Here is a 16,495-nt window from a genome sequence, read left to right as displayed (position 1 = left end):
TTTCGTAGAGCATACGCTAACATATTACATGAAGGTTCACAAAGGGCCAATTAAAACAGGATTAATTTCACTGTAAAAGCAACCATGTAGTAACAAGAATTACATGAAAGGCATGTTAGGCAAAGATATAATGAATCTAAATAAGAAACACATGAGTCCTGCTGTCTCACTGAATGGAAAACAAAGGCATATAACTTTATGTTAATGAAGATGAGGTGTTTATGCAAGCGACAGTAAACCATCTGTCAGCATTCATTACCATGATGCAGACTTACCCCTAGTTTTATTAGACATCCCAGTGGTACCAGAAACCTAAAGAGCTGGTTGCTAATCCATATGCAGGAAGATTTGCTGAATGATTCAAAAATAAATTCATGGGTTCAGAATCTGTTGTTTGATTCACCCTGGTATCATAATCTTCTAAACAATCCCAAACGTCTAATTCATGGACAGAATCCATGTTCCTTCTACTTTTACCTGACAATAAGAACTAGGAGTAGGATTAGGCAATTCAGCCCCTTGAGCCCATTCCACCCCGTTCAATACGTTCATGGCTGATCTCAACTCCACTTTCCTCCACATTCTCCATAATCCTTCTGTCATTACTAATTAAAAATCTGTTGGGCAGCAGGGTGGCTCAGTGGGTTAGCACTGCAGTCTCACGGCGCTGAGGTCCCAGGTTCAATCCTGGCTCTGGGTCACTGTCCGTGTGGAGTTTGCACATTCTCCCCATGTTTGCGTGGGTTTCGCCCCCACAACCCAAAGATGTGCAAGGTAGGTGGATTGAACATGCTAAATTTCCCCTTAATTGGAAAAAAATAATTGGGTACTCTAAATTTAAAAAAAAGAAAAAAAAAAAAAATCTGTCCATCTCCTCCTTAAATTTACTTAGCATTTCCGCATTGACTGCATCCGGGGTAGTGAATTCCACAGATTAATGACCCTTTGAGAGAAGTAATTTCTCCTCATCTCTGTATTAAATCTGCTATCTCTGATCCTAAAACTAAGGCCTCTCATTCTAGTTCTAATCAGAAAATATCCTGCCATAGAAGTAAAATACAATTCTTCAATGGATCCCACCATGTCATTAGTGACACTAACGTCTACATTGAACACATAAGCACTTAACCGGTGATGTTATAAGCATTAATGTTTACAGACAAGTACGCACCAACTTTGTTTTGCACCATTGGTTGCAATGATATCTCTCACCAGTTCGGATATTAGTTTCTTATTATGTAGAAGATTATGTTGATTGAGGTGGCATGTCAGAAGCTCCCAAAGTCAATACTGTTGTATCGTTTTCTCAATGCAGGATCTGTGAAGTGAAGAACTTATCCATAAACAGCTAGTCACCATACAGAAAGCAAAGAAGAATAATGACAATTTCCCATTTACAGCCCGGCGGATGGAAAGGAACGTCATTGCCTGACTCAAAAAGCAGCTGTGAAGAACCCCTGCAGCACTCAACAGTGAAGATGTCAAGATTGTGCATGCATCTCGATATGATGAGGACACAACCTTTTACACCAGTTATATGATGAGGCGCTAAGGAGCATGAGCAAAAGGAGGAGGAGGTAGAAGAAGGCAGTCGGCCAGAGGTCCATTCTGCCTGTTTTTTTCTTCACTAATTGCAAAGATCTAATTGAGCCCGCTACCAGAAATGGTACCAGTAACACAACTTACCTTCCCACTGTCACTGACAATCACAACATGAGGTTATCATAGAATGCTAGAGTTTACAGTGCAGAAGCATGCCATTCGGCCCATCAAGTCTGCACCGACCCTTGAAAGAGCACCCCACCCAAGCCCACACCTCCACCTCATCCCTGTAACCCAGTAACCCCACCCAACCTTTTTGGACACTCTGGGCAATTTTGGAGGCAGCCTGAGTGAGTGAGAGAGCCTGAGTGAGGATTGAAATTTGGTAATTTTGAACGGCATGGTAATTCGGTGCAGAGTGGGAGGAGGTGCTTTTTCCCTTTTTGTTTTGTTTTCTTTCTTCTAGTTTTGTAACTGGTAATCTGCAGGAAGAGATCCAGAGAGCATCCTGGAAAGGCGAGTGATACAAATACCTTTTCATATTGTGGGGGTGGGAAAACTGAAGTGATGTCACAGTAAATCTGTAACCTGATTGGTTGGTAGGGAATCTGTTAAATTTGAAAAAAACATTGGAAAAATAAACTAACTAAGACTTATTAATTAACTAGGTAGAGGAGTAACTAAACCTGAGGGCAAAGGTTAGTATTTAGCATTTAATTTTACTGTAAAAATCTAGCGCCAGCCAGGGCCATATTGTTAATTGTAACTTAATCTAACAATAATTTAAGTATGTATTTTGAATGACTTAACTAGTGCTTAAATGTCACTCAGTGGGGTGCAGTGCTCTAACTGTGAAATGTGGTAGATCTGTGACGCTTCCAGCGTTCCGGTCGACTACATCTGCAGCAAGTGTAACCAATGGCAGCTCCTCACAGACCGTGTGGTTCAGTTGGAGCAGCAGTTGGTTGCACTTAGGAGCATGCAGGTGCGTCAGGGAAGCATCATAGATAGAAGTTATAGAGATGCGGTCACACCCAAGATGCAGGCAGACAGATGGGTGACCACAAGAAAGGGAAGGCAGTCAGTGCAGGAATCCCCTGTGGCTGTCCCCATCTCTAACAGGTATACGATTTTGGATACTGTTGGATACTGCATCCAGAACAGTGGCACCATAGCTAGCTCTGTTGCTCAGCAGGGGAGGGCAAAGTGCAGGAGAGCAATAGTTACAGGGGACTCTTTGATAAGGGCACAGACAGGTGCTCTGAGGATGTGAAAGAGACTCCAGGATGGTATGTTGCCTCCCTGGTGCCAGGGTCAAGGATGTCTCTGAACAAACACAGGACATCTGGAAGGGGGAGAATGCACAGTCAGAAATAGGAGGATAGTGCAGCTAAATACGTTCCTAAACTGGTGGTGTGGGAGGGAGGGTTTCAGATTTCTGGACCATTGGGATATCTTCCGGTGCAGGTGGGACCTGTACAAGAAGGACGGGTTGCATCTAAACTGGAGGGGCACCAATATCCTGGCTGGGAGGTTTGGTAGAGTCACTCGGGAGGATTTAAACTAGTGTGGCAGGGGGGTGGGAACCAGAATGTGAGCTGAGAAGGTGTAATAACTGAAGGGGAAATAGAGAACCAAAATAAGAGAACAACATCACCCTCAGGTAGAGCAAAAAAGGTGACAATTAGGAGGGAGGTGGTCAATGCAGGATTGAGGATGTTGTACCTAAATGAGCGCAGTATACAGAACAAGGTAAACGAGCTTGTTGTGCACATTGAAATTAGCAGGTATGATGTTGTGGGCATCACAGAGTCGTGGCTGCAAGGGGATCAGGGCTGGGATCTAAATATATAAGGATGTGTGCCCTATCGAAAGGACAGGCAGATGGGTAAAGGGGGCGGGGTTGCATTGTTAGTAAGGAATGAAGTTAAATCGATAGCAAGGAGCGATATAGGACCAGAAGGCATAGAATCTCTGTGGGTAGAGTTTTTTTTTAAATTTAGATTACCCAATTATTTTTTCTATTAAGGGGCAATTTAGCGTGGCCAATCCACCTACTCTGCACATTTTTGGGTTGTGGGGGCGAAACCCACGCAGACATGGGGAGAATGTGCAAACTCCACACGGACAGTGACCCAGAGCCGGGATCGAACCTGGGACCTCAGCGCCGTGAGGCGGGTGTGCTAACCACTAGGCCACCGTGCTGCCCTCTCTGTGGGTAGAGTTGAGGAATCGCAAAAGTCAAAAGACCCTGATGGGAGTTATGTACAGGCCTCCTAGTAGTAGTCAGGATGTGTGGAAGAAAATAAACCAGGAGATAAAACATGTAAAAAGCAAAATCACAATAATCATGGGGGACTTCAATATTCACATGGACTAGGAAAATCAGGTCGGTAGTGGAGCCCAAGAAAAGGAACTTGTGGAATGTCTAAGAGATGTTTTCTTGGAGCAGCTTGTGACAGAGCCTACCAGGGAACAGGCAATTCTGGATTTACCTGTAAATGAGGCAGACTTGATTAGGGAACTTAAGGTGAAGGAACCCTTAGGGAGCAGTGACCACAATATGATAGAATTTACCCTGCAGTTTGAGAGGGAGAAGCTGCAATCAGATGTAACAGTATAACAATTAAGTAAGGGAAACGACAAAGACATGAGGGAGGAGCTGGCCAGTGTTGATTGGAAAAGGAGCCTAGCAGGGAAGACAGTGGACTAGCAATGGCAGTAGTTTTTGCTGGTTAGTCGGGAGGCACAACAGAAATCGACTGTGGATATCTAAGGAAATAAGGGAGAGTATCAAATTGAAGGAAAAAGCATACACAGTGGCAAAGATTAGTGGGAGACTAGAGGATTGGGAAATCTTTAGGGGGCAACAGAAAGCTACTAAAAAAGCTATAAAGAAGCGTAAGATAGATTATGAGAATAAACTTGCTCAGAACATAAAAACAGATAGTAAAAGTTTCTACAAATACATAAAACAAAAAGAGTGGCTAAGGTAAATATTGGTCCTTTAGAGGGTGAGGAGAGAGATTTAATAATGGGAGATGAGGAAATGGCTGAGGAACTGAACAGATTTTTTGGGTCGGTCTTCACAGTGGAAGACACAAATAACATACCAGTGACTGATAGAAATGAGGCTATGACAGGTGAGGACCTTGAGAGGATTGTTATCACTAAAGAGGTAGTGATGGGCAAGCTAATGGGGCTAAAGGTAGACAAGTCTCCTGGCCCTGATGGAATGCATCCCAGGGTACTAAAAGAGATGGCTGGGGAAATTGTAAATGCACTCGTGATAATTTACCAAAATTCACTAGACTCTGGGGTGGTCCCGGCGGATTGGAAATTAGCAAACGTGACACCACTGTTTAAAAAAATGAGGCAGGCAGAAAGCGAGTAATTATAGGCCAGTGAGCTTAACTTCGGTAGTAGGGAAGATGCTGGAAATCTATCATCAAGGAAGATATAGCAAGGCATCTGGATGGAAATTGTCCCATTTGACAGACGGGCAAGTCATGCCTGACTAATTTGGAGGAGTTTTTTGAGGACATTACCAGTGCAGTAGATAACGGGGAGCCGATGGATGTGGTATATCTGGATTTCCAGAAAGCTTTTGACAAGGTGCCACATAAAAGATTGCTGCATAAGATAATGATGCATGGCATTAAGGGTAAAGTAATAGCATTGATAAAGGATTGGTTAATTAATTGAAAGCAAAGAGTGGGGATTAATGGGTGTTTCTCTGGTTGGCAATCAGTAGCTAGTGGTGTCCCACTACCTAGAGGGGTTTGGATAGATTAAGTGAATGGGCTATGGTCTGGCAGATGGAATACAATGTTGACAAATGTGAGGTTATCCATTTTGGCAGGAATAACAGCAAATGGGATTATTATTTAAATGATAAAATATTAAAACATGCCGCTGGGCAGAGAGACCTGGGTGCCCTCGTGCATGAGTCGCAAAACGTTGGTTTACAGGTGCAACAGGTGATCAAGAAGGCAAATGGAATTTTGTCCTTCATTGCTAGAGAGATGGAGTTTAAGACTAGGGAGGTTAAGCTACAACTGTATAAAGTGTTAGTGAGGCCACACCTGGAGTATTGTGTTCAGTTTTGGTCTCCTTACTTGAGAAAGGACGTACTGGCGCTGGAGGGTGTGCAGAGGAGATTCACTAGGTTAATCCCAGAGCTGAAAGGGTTGGATTACAAAGAGAGGTTGAGTAGACTGGGACTGTACTCGTTGGAATTTAGAAGGATGCGGGGGATCTTATAGAAGCATATAAAATTATGAAGGGAATATATAGGATAGATGCGGGCTGGTTGTTTCCACTAGCGGGTGAAAGTAGAACTAGGGGGCATAGTCTCAAAATAAGGGAAAGTCGATTTAGGACTGAGTTTAGGAGGAATATTGTTGCTCGTTCTGGGTGAGTGTGCTTTACACTCAATTTGGCTCTGTTTTATTCCTTAGCTCTAGAGTCGCCAGGTATCGTTATGATACCGCCACAAGATTCAAGTTCAAGTTCAGACCAATAACTCAATACACCAGTTAGTAAGTTCAAACAAGACACGTTTATTATAATACAATTATCTACTACTTATGCATATAAAACTACAAGACTAGGCTATTCCTACCACTAACAGGCCAATACTTATCTGGAATAAGGGAACTGCCGGATCAGGGACAATGGCCTCTTGCTTTGTCCTGGATCCGCAGGCTTCCAGTCGGTGTGGACTAAAGGGGTCAGGAGTGTCTACTCTCGTAGCGGGTGTTGTATGACACTTACTTGATGACGGCTGCTGACCAGGCCTCTCCTTCTCAAGGTCTTCTGCTGCAAAGGTGTTCTGCTGGGAGGGCCGGCTGGTCAAGAAGAACGAATCAGTTCTGTGACCTGACTTTTATAGGTCCCAGGGGCTTTGCGTCCCTCTGGGCGGACCCTCTCTAAACCTGCAATCAATTGGGTCTCTTCCCAATCGATTGATTTGAATTTCCCCAATAACGGGGCTGTTCCTCGATCACCGGGCGGTTCCTTCCACCTTATTGGTGTCCTTTGTCTCAGACTCCACTGGCGCCGGAATGTCTGACCTTCCATAGAATGTTTCAATTGCAGTTAACTGTTGTGTCCATTGTCCCTGGGAATCACCGTGAATCGCTCACTTAATATGCGCAGTTCATTAGTTACAATTCTGTCTGGTTTCTTTAGCAGCTAGAATACAGGGGATTCTGCAAACTGCTTGTTTCTTTGCCAATGTCCATTTTTCCCTGTAACCTTTGCGTTCTTCCATTTTGTGTGAGGAAGTGGCCAATCCAGGTGGCTACAATATCTTCACCCAAAGGGTTGTTAATCTAATGAATTCCCTGCCCAGTGAAGCAGTTGAGGCTGCTTCATTAAATGTTTTCAAGATAAAGGTAGATTGATTTTTGAAGAATAAAGGAATTAAGGGTTATGGTGTTCGGGCCGTAAAGTGGAGATGAGTCCACAAAAGATCAGCCATGATCTCATTGAATGGTGGAGCAGGCTTGAGGGGCCAAATGACCTCATCCTGCTCCTAGTTCTTATGTTCTTATGTTCTGATGTAATTCATCCCAAGGAGGAGGACACATGTTAAGGGAAGAACAAGGCTTTCAAGGCTGACGAGGGAAGTCATGGACAGCATAAAAGCAAAAGAAAAAGCCTACATAGTGGCGAGGATTAGTGGGAAGCCAGAGGATTGGAAACCCTTTAAAAGCGAGCAGAAGTCATAAATTTGGTTGCTGCCTCTTCAGCAAATGTTCTGATATCAAGCCCTAATGTTACCATAGCATGTGGTCAGTGAAGCAGCTCGCTTTTCTGCATTCAACTGGTGTCAGTCTGTCACACATGTATTCTAACCTTATCTAAATTGGAACGTAAATCCTGACCCTTCTAAGTTGATTATTTGCTAAAAAGTTTAACTTCTAAAAATGTGTGTAAACAAAAAATGTAAATTAAAGTATATATGTATATAATTGTAACTAAAACCTCCTTGCTACCTTGTAACTACTACTTTATGTGTTACCAAAACCTAATTCACTAAAACTTCTTCATCCGGAAAGGAGTTGTCTTGGTCTTGCAGTATTTTAGACTGCTCGTCTTGCTGTTAACTCTTTGTGCGACTTTTCTCCTTCATTTAAAATCCTAGGCATTCTCAGTGTTACTTTCATGTTTCAAATGTCGTATTTTTCCAATTTGCATTACAACCACTGGAAACAAAGAAATGGCTGACGAACTGAATAGTTACTTTACATCAGTCTTCACGGTGGAAGACACCAGTGGGATGCCAGAGCTCCAGAAGAATCAGGGGGCAGAGGTGAGTGAAGTGACCATCACTGAGGAGAAGGTTGTGGGGAAACTGAAAGGTCTGAAGGTGGATAAATCACCTGGACAGGATGGACTACGCCCCATGGTTCTAAAAAAGATAAAAAGCAAATTACTGCGGATGCTGGAATCTGAAACGAAAGGGAAAATGCTGGAAAATCTCAGCAAGTCTGACAGCATCTGTAGGGAGAGAAAAGAGCTAACGTTTCGAGTCCAATGACTCTTTGTCAAAGCTCAACTGCTTTGTGCCAAAAGCTCAAAGCTTTGACAAAGAGTCATCGGACTTGAAACGTTAGCTCTTTTCTCTCCCTACGGATGCTGTCAGACTTGCTGAAATTTTCCAGCATTTTCCCTTTCGTTTCTAAAAGAGATAGCTGAGGAGATTGTCCAAGCATTGGTGAGGATCTTTCAAGAATCAATGGAGACAGGAAGGGTCCCAGAGGACTGGAAAGTGGCTAATGTAACACTGCTGTTTAAGAGAGGGAGGCAGAAGATGGGAAAATGTAGGCCGGTTAGCCTGACTTCGGCCATTGGTACGATTTTAGAGTCCGTTATTAAAGATGATCGTGGAGTACTTGGAAGTGCATGATAAAATAGGACTGAGTCAGCATGGCTTCGTCAAGGGGAGGTCATGTCTGACAAATCTGTTAGAGTTCTTTGAAGAAGTAACAAGGAAGTCAGACAAAGGAACATAATTTATTTAGATTGCCAGAAGGCCTTTGACAAGGTGCCGCATAGGAGACTGTTAAATAAGTTAAGAGCCCATGGTGTTCAGGGTAAGATCCTGGCATGGATAGAGGATTGGCTGACTGGCAAAAGGCAGAGAGTGGGGATACATAGAACATAGAACATAGAACAGTACAGCACAGAACAGGCCCTTCGGCCCTCAATGTTGTGCCGAGCCATGATCACCCTACTCAAATCCACGTATCCACCCTATACCCATAACCCAACAACCCCCCCCTTAACCTTACTTTTATTAGGACACTACGGGCAATTTAGCATGGCCAATCCACCTAACCCGCACATCTTTGGACTGTGGGAGGAAACCGGAGCACCCGGAGGAAACCCACGCACACAGGGGGAGGACGTGCTGACTCCACACAGACAGTGACCCAGCCAGGAATCGAACCTGGGACCCTGGAGCTGTGAAGCATTTATGCTAACCACCATGCTACCCTGCTGCCCCAAAAGATAAAGGGGTCGTTTTCAGAATGGCAACCGGTTACCTCATGGGTGTACCTCAGGGGTCGGTGCTGGGACCACAACTTTTCACAGTATACATTAATAACCTGGAGGAAGGAACTGAAGACACGGTTGCTACATTTGCAGATGATACAAAGATCTGCAGGGGCACAGGTAGTATTGAGGAAGCAGGGGGGCTGCAGAAGGACTTGGACAGGCTAGGACAGTGGGCAAAGAAATGGCAGGTGGAATATAATGTTGAAAAGTGTGAGGTTATGCACTTTGGAAGGGATATGGAGGCATAGACGATTTTCTACATGGGGAAATGCTCAGGAAATCAGAAGCACAAAGGGACTTGGGAGTCCTTGTTCAAGATTTTCTTAAGGTTAACGTGCAGGTTCAGTCGGCAGTTAGGAAGGCAAATACAATGTTAGTATGCATGTCAAGAGGGCTAGAAAAAAGATCAGGGATGTACTTCTGAGACTATATAAGGCTCTTGTCAGACCCCATTTGGAATATTGTGAGCAGTTTGGGGTCCTGTATCTAAGGAAGGATGTTCTGGCCTTGGAAAGGGTCCAGAGGAGGTTCACAAGAATGATCCCTGGAATGACGAGCTTGTTTTATGAGGAACAGTTGAGAACTCTAGATCTGTACTCGTTGGAGTTTGGAAGGATGAGGGGTGATCTTATTGAAACTTACAGGATACTGCGATAGAGTGGACATGGAGAGGATGTTTCCACTTGTATCAGAAACTAGAAGCAGTAAACACAATCTCAGACTAAAGGGACGATCCTTTAAAACAGAGATGAGGAGGAATTTCTTCAGCCAGAGGGTGGCGAATCTGTGGAACTCTTTGCCGCAGAAAGTTGTGAAGGCAAAATCACTGAGTGTTTTTGAGACAGAGACAGATAGATTCTTGATTAATAAGGGGACCAGGGGTTATGGGGAGAAGGCAGGATTATCAGCCATGATTGAATGGCGGAGCAGACCCAATGGGCCCAGTGACCTACTTTCATAGAATTTACAGTGCAAAAGGAGGCCATTCGGCCCATCGAGTCTGCATCCGTCCTCGCAAAGGGCACCAAACCAAGCTCACACCTCCACCCAACCACACCCAACCTCTTTGAACACTAAGGGCAATTTAGCATGGCCAATCCGCCTAACCTGCACATCTTTGGACTGTGGGAGGAAACCGGAGCACCCGGAGGAAACCCACGCAGACACGGGGAGAACGTGCAGACTCCGCACAGACAGTGACCAAAGCCGGGAATCGAACCTGGGACCCTGGAGCTGTGAAACAACTGTGCTAACCACTATGCTACCGTGCTGCCCATAATTCTGCACCTATGTCTTATGGTCTTACCACATCTGGCACTTCTTTAGCAGCACATGCAATGGTGCCAGCAATGTCAATTGATTTTGGAGGAATAGCCCATAATATTTGACAATCCCAGAAAAGATCTGGGTTCTGCTGGTGCCTCTTTAATTGCTCTCACTTTGTGCTCTACAGGATGTAACCTCTGAGTGTCCACAAGATAACCAAGTAATCCACTTCATTTGCTTGGAAGGTGCATGGGTATTATCATAACTATCGGCATTACAAGGGTTAACGTAGCACCAAGAATAGTCACTAGAGGGAGCTGCAGATATTACTATATATAGCAGGGATGCTAGACCTTAGGGGAGGAATGTTTGCAGGAGATAGCTATTGAAGGTCATCAGAGCAGTTAGTATGAGGTTAGATTATAGTTCATACCAGTAGTGAGATTAGCAGTAGATGAGTGTAGTTAGATGTTATTGATCAATTCTGTATTCTAAAAAGACTAAGTGTCGAAAGCCAGTTTAGTGATGTGAATAAAATCATAGCTTTGTTTAAGTAAATGCTATACTGTGGCCTTTGCGGAACACAATGCCAACCATCCTAACATAAGCAACATAAAGAACATCACATAAGTGCATTCCTGCCTCTTCATAACTTTGTCCAAATTTGCCAGACGTTTCCCTTCAGTGGTTCCTGTTATTAAAATATTGTCCAAATAAATTATAACCTTGGGCAAACCGTGCAGCAAACTTGCCACAGTCTGCTGAAAGATGGCACAGGTTGATGAAACTCCAAATGGTTGATGTGTATGTTTGTATGACCCTTTGTAAGTATTGATGGTGAAATATCCTCTTGATGCGTCGTGCAGTTCTGACTGTTGGTAAGCGTGGCTCATGTCCAACTTGGTATCTGTCAAACTGCTAGCCAAGATCCTCTATTTTGGAATGACGTACCCATCTAGTTTTATGGCCTGATTTGCCTACAGCTTGTAATCTCCACAGATATGGATGATCTTGTCTAGTTAGGCTCCTGGCAGAATGGGACATGCGGAGGCAGGGGCTGGAGTGCAGGCCAGAGCCAGCGGGAGCCCATTGGATCTGGGTGGGCAAAGGCTAACATGTTTGCCCTTTACCCCCTGTAGGCAATAGATTTCACAGTCCATCCAGGAATGTTTGGCATCCACCTGGCTGCGGTGGCCCTTGCGGACTCACTGAGGTTGCACAAACAGGAGCTGCTTGGGGAGGTCCCTGCAGAACAGGAGCCTGCCCCAGATGAGCAAGGACCAGTCTGGGAGGTTGCACAGCTGGCCGCCCAACAGGTCGAGGAAGCGGTGGAAAGGAAGTGATGCATCAGGCCTCATGGGTGGCATGGTAGCACAGTGGTTAGCACAGTGACTTCACAGCGCCAGGGTCCCAGGTTCAATTCCCATCTCGGGTTACTGTCTGCTGAGTCTGTACATTCTCCCGTGTCTGCGTGCTTTTCCTTCAAGTGCTCCCACAAGTCCCGAAAGGTGTGCTATTAGGTAATTTGGACATTCTGAATTCTCCCTTTGTGACCCAAACAGGTGCCGAATGTGGCAACTAGGGGCTTTTTGCAGTAACTTCATTGCAGTGTTAATGTAAGCCTACTTGTGACAATAAAGATTATTATTATCATGTATATCGGCAATGCCTGTCTGGGAAACGATGGGGAGAGAAGGCAGGGGGGTGTCTTAGGGGGGGTGGGGGGGGGCAGTGGTGTTGATGGTGAGGGTCCTGGGGAGGGGAAATCAGGATACTGGTGGTAGGAGGGAACAGTAACAGTCAGAGGGGAGAGTGGGATATGGTACAGTTTCAGGTCCAGGGTGCCAGCTCTGAGAGAGGAAAGGAATTTGGAGGTGGACCACGACAGGATCCAGGGTAAAGGGGAGAGAGTCAAGTGTGACAGAGGGAAGAGGAATGGTGATATTGAGTGGGGTTATGGTGACTGTGGGACGTTGGTGGGTGACAGGGGAAGGGTAGAAAGTATTGGAGCGGGTTTGTAAGGTGTCATACACCATTTTCCAAACTGACCTTGCCAAGAAGTTAGTCAGGGAGACTTCTTGAAGTGGCCGGAGGGTCTTTTCGGGTATGTGGAATTCAAGGTCAGCACAATTGTCCAACTAATGGGACATCGTAATAATTATGAGGCAATTGGACACCAACCATGCTCAGTTGTTTCCTCTTTCCTACGGTGAATCCCATCCTGCAGCAGGTTGGTACCAGAGCATCACGGTCACAGCAAGTTGTGGGACTGCGGTTCATTCTGTGCCATTTGCCATTGGCTGCAGTCAGAGGCAGGAATGAAAGGAGGATGTGGAAAGTCCCCAAGGGGCATAGCTGGTGGAGGGCAGTCAACTCGCAGCACCAAACCATCCTCCCAGCTGAATGGTCATGGCTGAAAAGGACTCATGTGGTTAGTCTTTCTATGCTGTCAAAGGAGAAGTCTCTCTTTCGAGTCTCAGGATAATGGAAAAGTGCCCGAGAGAAGCTTCTTGCACATGGCTGTATCACCCAAGCCAAAGAGCGGTGTCTTCACTCCGCGTCACGGTGGCACATTGCTTAGCACGGCTGCCCCACAGCGCCAGGGACCTGAGGTCAATTCCAGCCCTGGGTGAGTGTCTGTGTGGAGCTTGCATGTTCTCCATGTGACTGCATGGGTTTCCTCAGGTGCTCTGGTTTCCCCCCACAGTCAGAAATGTGCAGGTTAGGTGGGGTTACAGGGTTATGGGAATAGGGCAGGGGAGTGCACCAAGGAAGGTTCTCTTTGGGAGGTTCAGTGCAGATTCCTTCTGCACTGTAGGGATTCTATGGATTCATACACATCCATGTATGAATGGCAGGAACATCTATCTCTGGCTCTTTACGATGTTGTGAACCTGAAAGAGTGGGGTGGGGATGCCATGTCTAGATGGAGGCCAAGTGAAGAGCTTAGCACCTGATGGAGGGAAACCTGTAAAGGACACGTTCACTTAATTTTCACTTCAATTTGCTCATCTTTCCATTGAGGTATTGATCCTTGGTAATGGCTCTCAGCCAGATGAGGAGAAGGAGCACTCATTGCAGATTGGCACAAGGCCAGGAGGAGCAAGAACCTGAACAGCAAGAGGAAAAGGGGGCCTCTATAAATTCTAGAGGCTGTAAAGCCCAGAACACAGAGCAAAGGTGAATGTTGGCCCGACTATGAGTTTATCAGCGGTCGTGGAAGAACAAAAGGTAATGCCAGACGTGCCCTTGTATGTCCTAGGATGTTGTTGCTCACATTTACAAGCTTCTCCGGTATAGGCTATGGCAGCAAGAACTCGGAAGCTTAGTGTGGGGCACTTGCTGTGCAATAAATTAATACATATCCAGGTGTCCTTTAAATATTGCACCAGCTCCTTTGAACTCATGAGATAATGGAAGGGTTGGCGACTTTCTGCCCAGGTTTTGCCAAGCTCTTTATGCATGTATAATTAATGACCTTACAAGCAAAACGTCGTGCATGAACACCCGTCCCTTCACCAACCAGGAATCATGCCAACTTTCCCAGCCGCCACTGGAATGAGCTTGCAGAATGGAAAATTACACCCCTGGTATCGCCAATGTTGCTCCATTCCTTAAAGTTTTGCTGGACTGATTCAGCTTCGACACAACTACCAATACCTGCTCTTTGAAATTCATTCATGGGATGTGGGTATCACCACATAGTAAGGGCAGATATCATTATCCGCCTTCTTGAACTGCCTCTGTGTGTGTGATGTAGGTGTATCTACAGTGCCGCTTTAGAGGGAGTTTCAGAATCGTAACCAGGAATGATGAAGGTGTGGTAGTATGGCTAGAGAGATCATATTACCTGAGAACCAAGCTGCCATTGGTACGGCAGCCTCACTGCCCATTGGCCCAGGCAAGTCATGTGCCTCTCTGCAAATTGGTTGTGGCTGGTCATGTGACTCCCCGCCGATTGGTTGAGAGGTTGGTAGCTCCGCCTACAAGGCAGGGTATAAGAGCTCGTACCGGCTGGCAGTCGGCCTTTCTCTGTACGACAACTGCCAGGCTCACATCTAGCGTATTAAAGCCTGTTTGGAACTTCACTCCGACTCGAGTCCAATTGATGGTGCGTCAATTTAATAAGCTAGACTTTGAAAATGGAACTACGGATCAAGCCAGAATGCCTCCGGATCAGCCCGCATGCTGCAAATGCGTCAGCAACTTTTAAACATTGGCTGGCGTGTTTCAACAGTTACCTCACTACTGCAGAAAATTGCCCAATGAAGGAGCAGAAACTCCACATCCTCCACTCGTGCATGGGCGCCGCTGTTTACTCGATGATAGAGGACGAACTGGACTATGGTGTCGCTATGGATCTACTAAAAGGACACTTCATCAGGCCAGTAAACCAGGTCTACGCGCCTCCTGGCAACAAGGCAACAATTCCCTGGTGAGTCTCTCGACGAATTCTATCGGGCCCTCATTGTCCTGGGGAGAAATTGCGCCTGCCCGCAGGTCACTGCTGCGGAGCACACCAAACTCTTGATCAGGGACGCCTTTGTGGCAGGCATGCAGTCACCCCAAATACGCCAGAGACTTTTAGAAAAGGACACTCTCAGCATCACTGAGGCACGGACCCTTGCATCTTCCTTGGAGGTCGCTGACCGCAACGCGTGCTCGTATGCCCCCAGCCGCGCGGCAGCCCCGTGGGCAGCGTGGCACACCCCACTCGCCCCCGCCGGCTCAGACCCCCAGACCTGTGCTGCAGGATGCCCAGACAAGCCCACGGGCCCCCACTGCTATTTCTGCGGGCATGCCAAGCACCCCCGCCCGCGCTGCCCGGCCCGCACCGCAGTCTGCAAGAGCTGCGGCAAAAAGGGCCAATTTGCGGCTGTCTGCCTCTACATCGGTCACTGCCGTTCCAGACAGTGACCGCGGGGCCCCTCCCTGCACTCCTCTAGGGCCCCGTGTGGCCCGCGGACCTCGCTGCTTCCACCCCCCACCACCACGAGTGATCCCCGGACGCCGCCATCTTGGGCCCCCGATGCCACATGTGGCCCGCAGGCACCGCAATGTTGGGCCCCCGACTGCATGTGCAACCCCAGGGCGTCGCCTTCTTGTTCATCCCCCACCACGTGCGGCCGACGGGCGCCGCCATCTTGGATTGGCACAGAGGACCCTGCAAGCGATTACTCCGTATTGGATGACGACTCCGAGTTCCTGCCATGACTCGCCTTGGTGACGCTGGATCAATCACGGCCCCGCACGCTTTCCACGGCGATCACACAGATCCACCTCAACGGTCGCGAGACGAGCTGCCTGCTGGACTCCGGGAGCACAGAGAGCTTCGTCCACCCCAACACGGTAAGACGCTTCGCACTCCCCGTTCACCCAGTAAAGCACAAAATTGCTCTGGCATCTGGTTCGCATTCAGTCCAAATCACCGGGTGCTGCGTGGCGGACCTCACGGTCCAGGGGAGCGTTTTCAAAAACTATAAATTCCAAATCCTCCCCCGCCTCTGCGCACCGGCACTTCTTGGACTGGATTTTCAGTGCAACCTGCAGAGCTTAACTTTTGAATTCGTCGGCCCTATTCCCCCCCTTACTGTCTGCAGCCTCGCGTCCCTCAAGGTTGACCCTCCTTCCCTGTTTGCAAACCTCACCCTGGATTGCAAACCCGTCGCCACCAGGAGCAGACGGTGCAACGCCCAGGACCGGACCTTCTTCAGGTCTGAGGCCCATAGACTGCTGAAGGAAGGGGTCATTGAGGCCAGCAACAGTCCCTGGCGAGCACAAGTGCTGGTGGTTAAGATTGGGGAGAAAAACCGGATGGTCATCGATTACAGTCAGACCAGTAACAGGTTTACGCAGCTGGACGCGTATCCTCTCCCCCGTATCTCCGACCTGGTTAACAGGATCGCGCAGAACAAAGTATTTTCCACGGTGGCCCTTAAGTCCGCCTATCACCAGCTCCTCATCCGCACGAGTGACCGAAAGTACACTGCGTTCGAAGCGGATGGGCGACTCTACCACTTTTTAAGGGTCCATTTGGTGTCACGAATGGGGTCTCGGTCTTCCAAAGGGAGATGGACCGAATGGTTGACCAACACGATTTACAAGCCACCTTCCCGTA

This window comes from Scyliorhinus canicula, chromosome 6 (assembly GCF_902713615.1).
Source record: "Scyliorhinus canicula chromosome 6, sScyCan1.1, whole genome shotgun sequence".
NCBI classification, from domain to species: domain Eukaryota; kingdom Metazoa; phylum Chordata; class Chondrichthyes; order Carcharhiniformes; family Scyliorhinidae; genus Scyliorhinus; species Scyliorhinus canicula.
The sequence above is the reverse complement of the archived record's forward strand: the minus strand, read 5'-3'. Positions refer to the sequence as shown.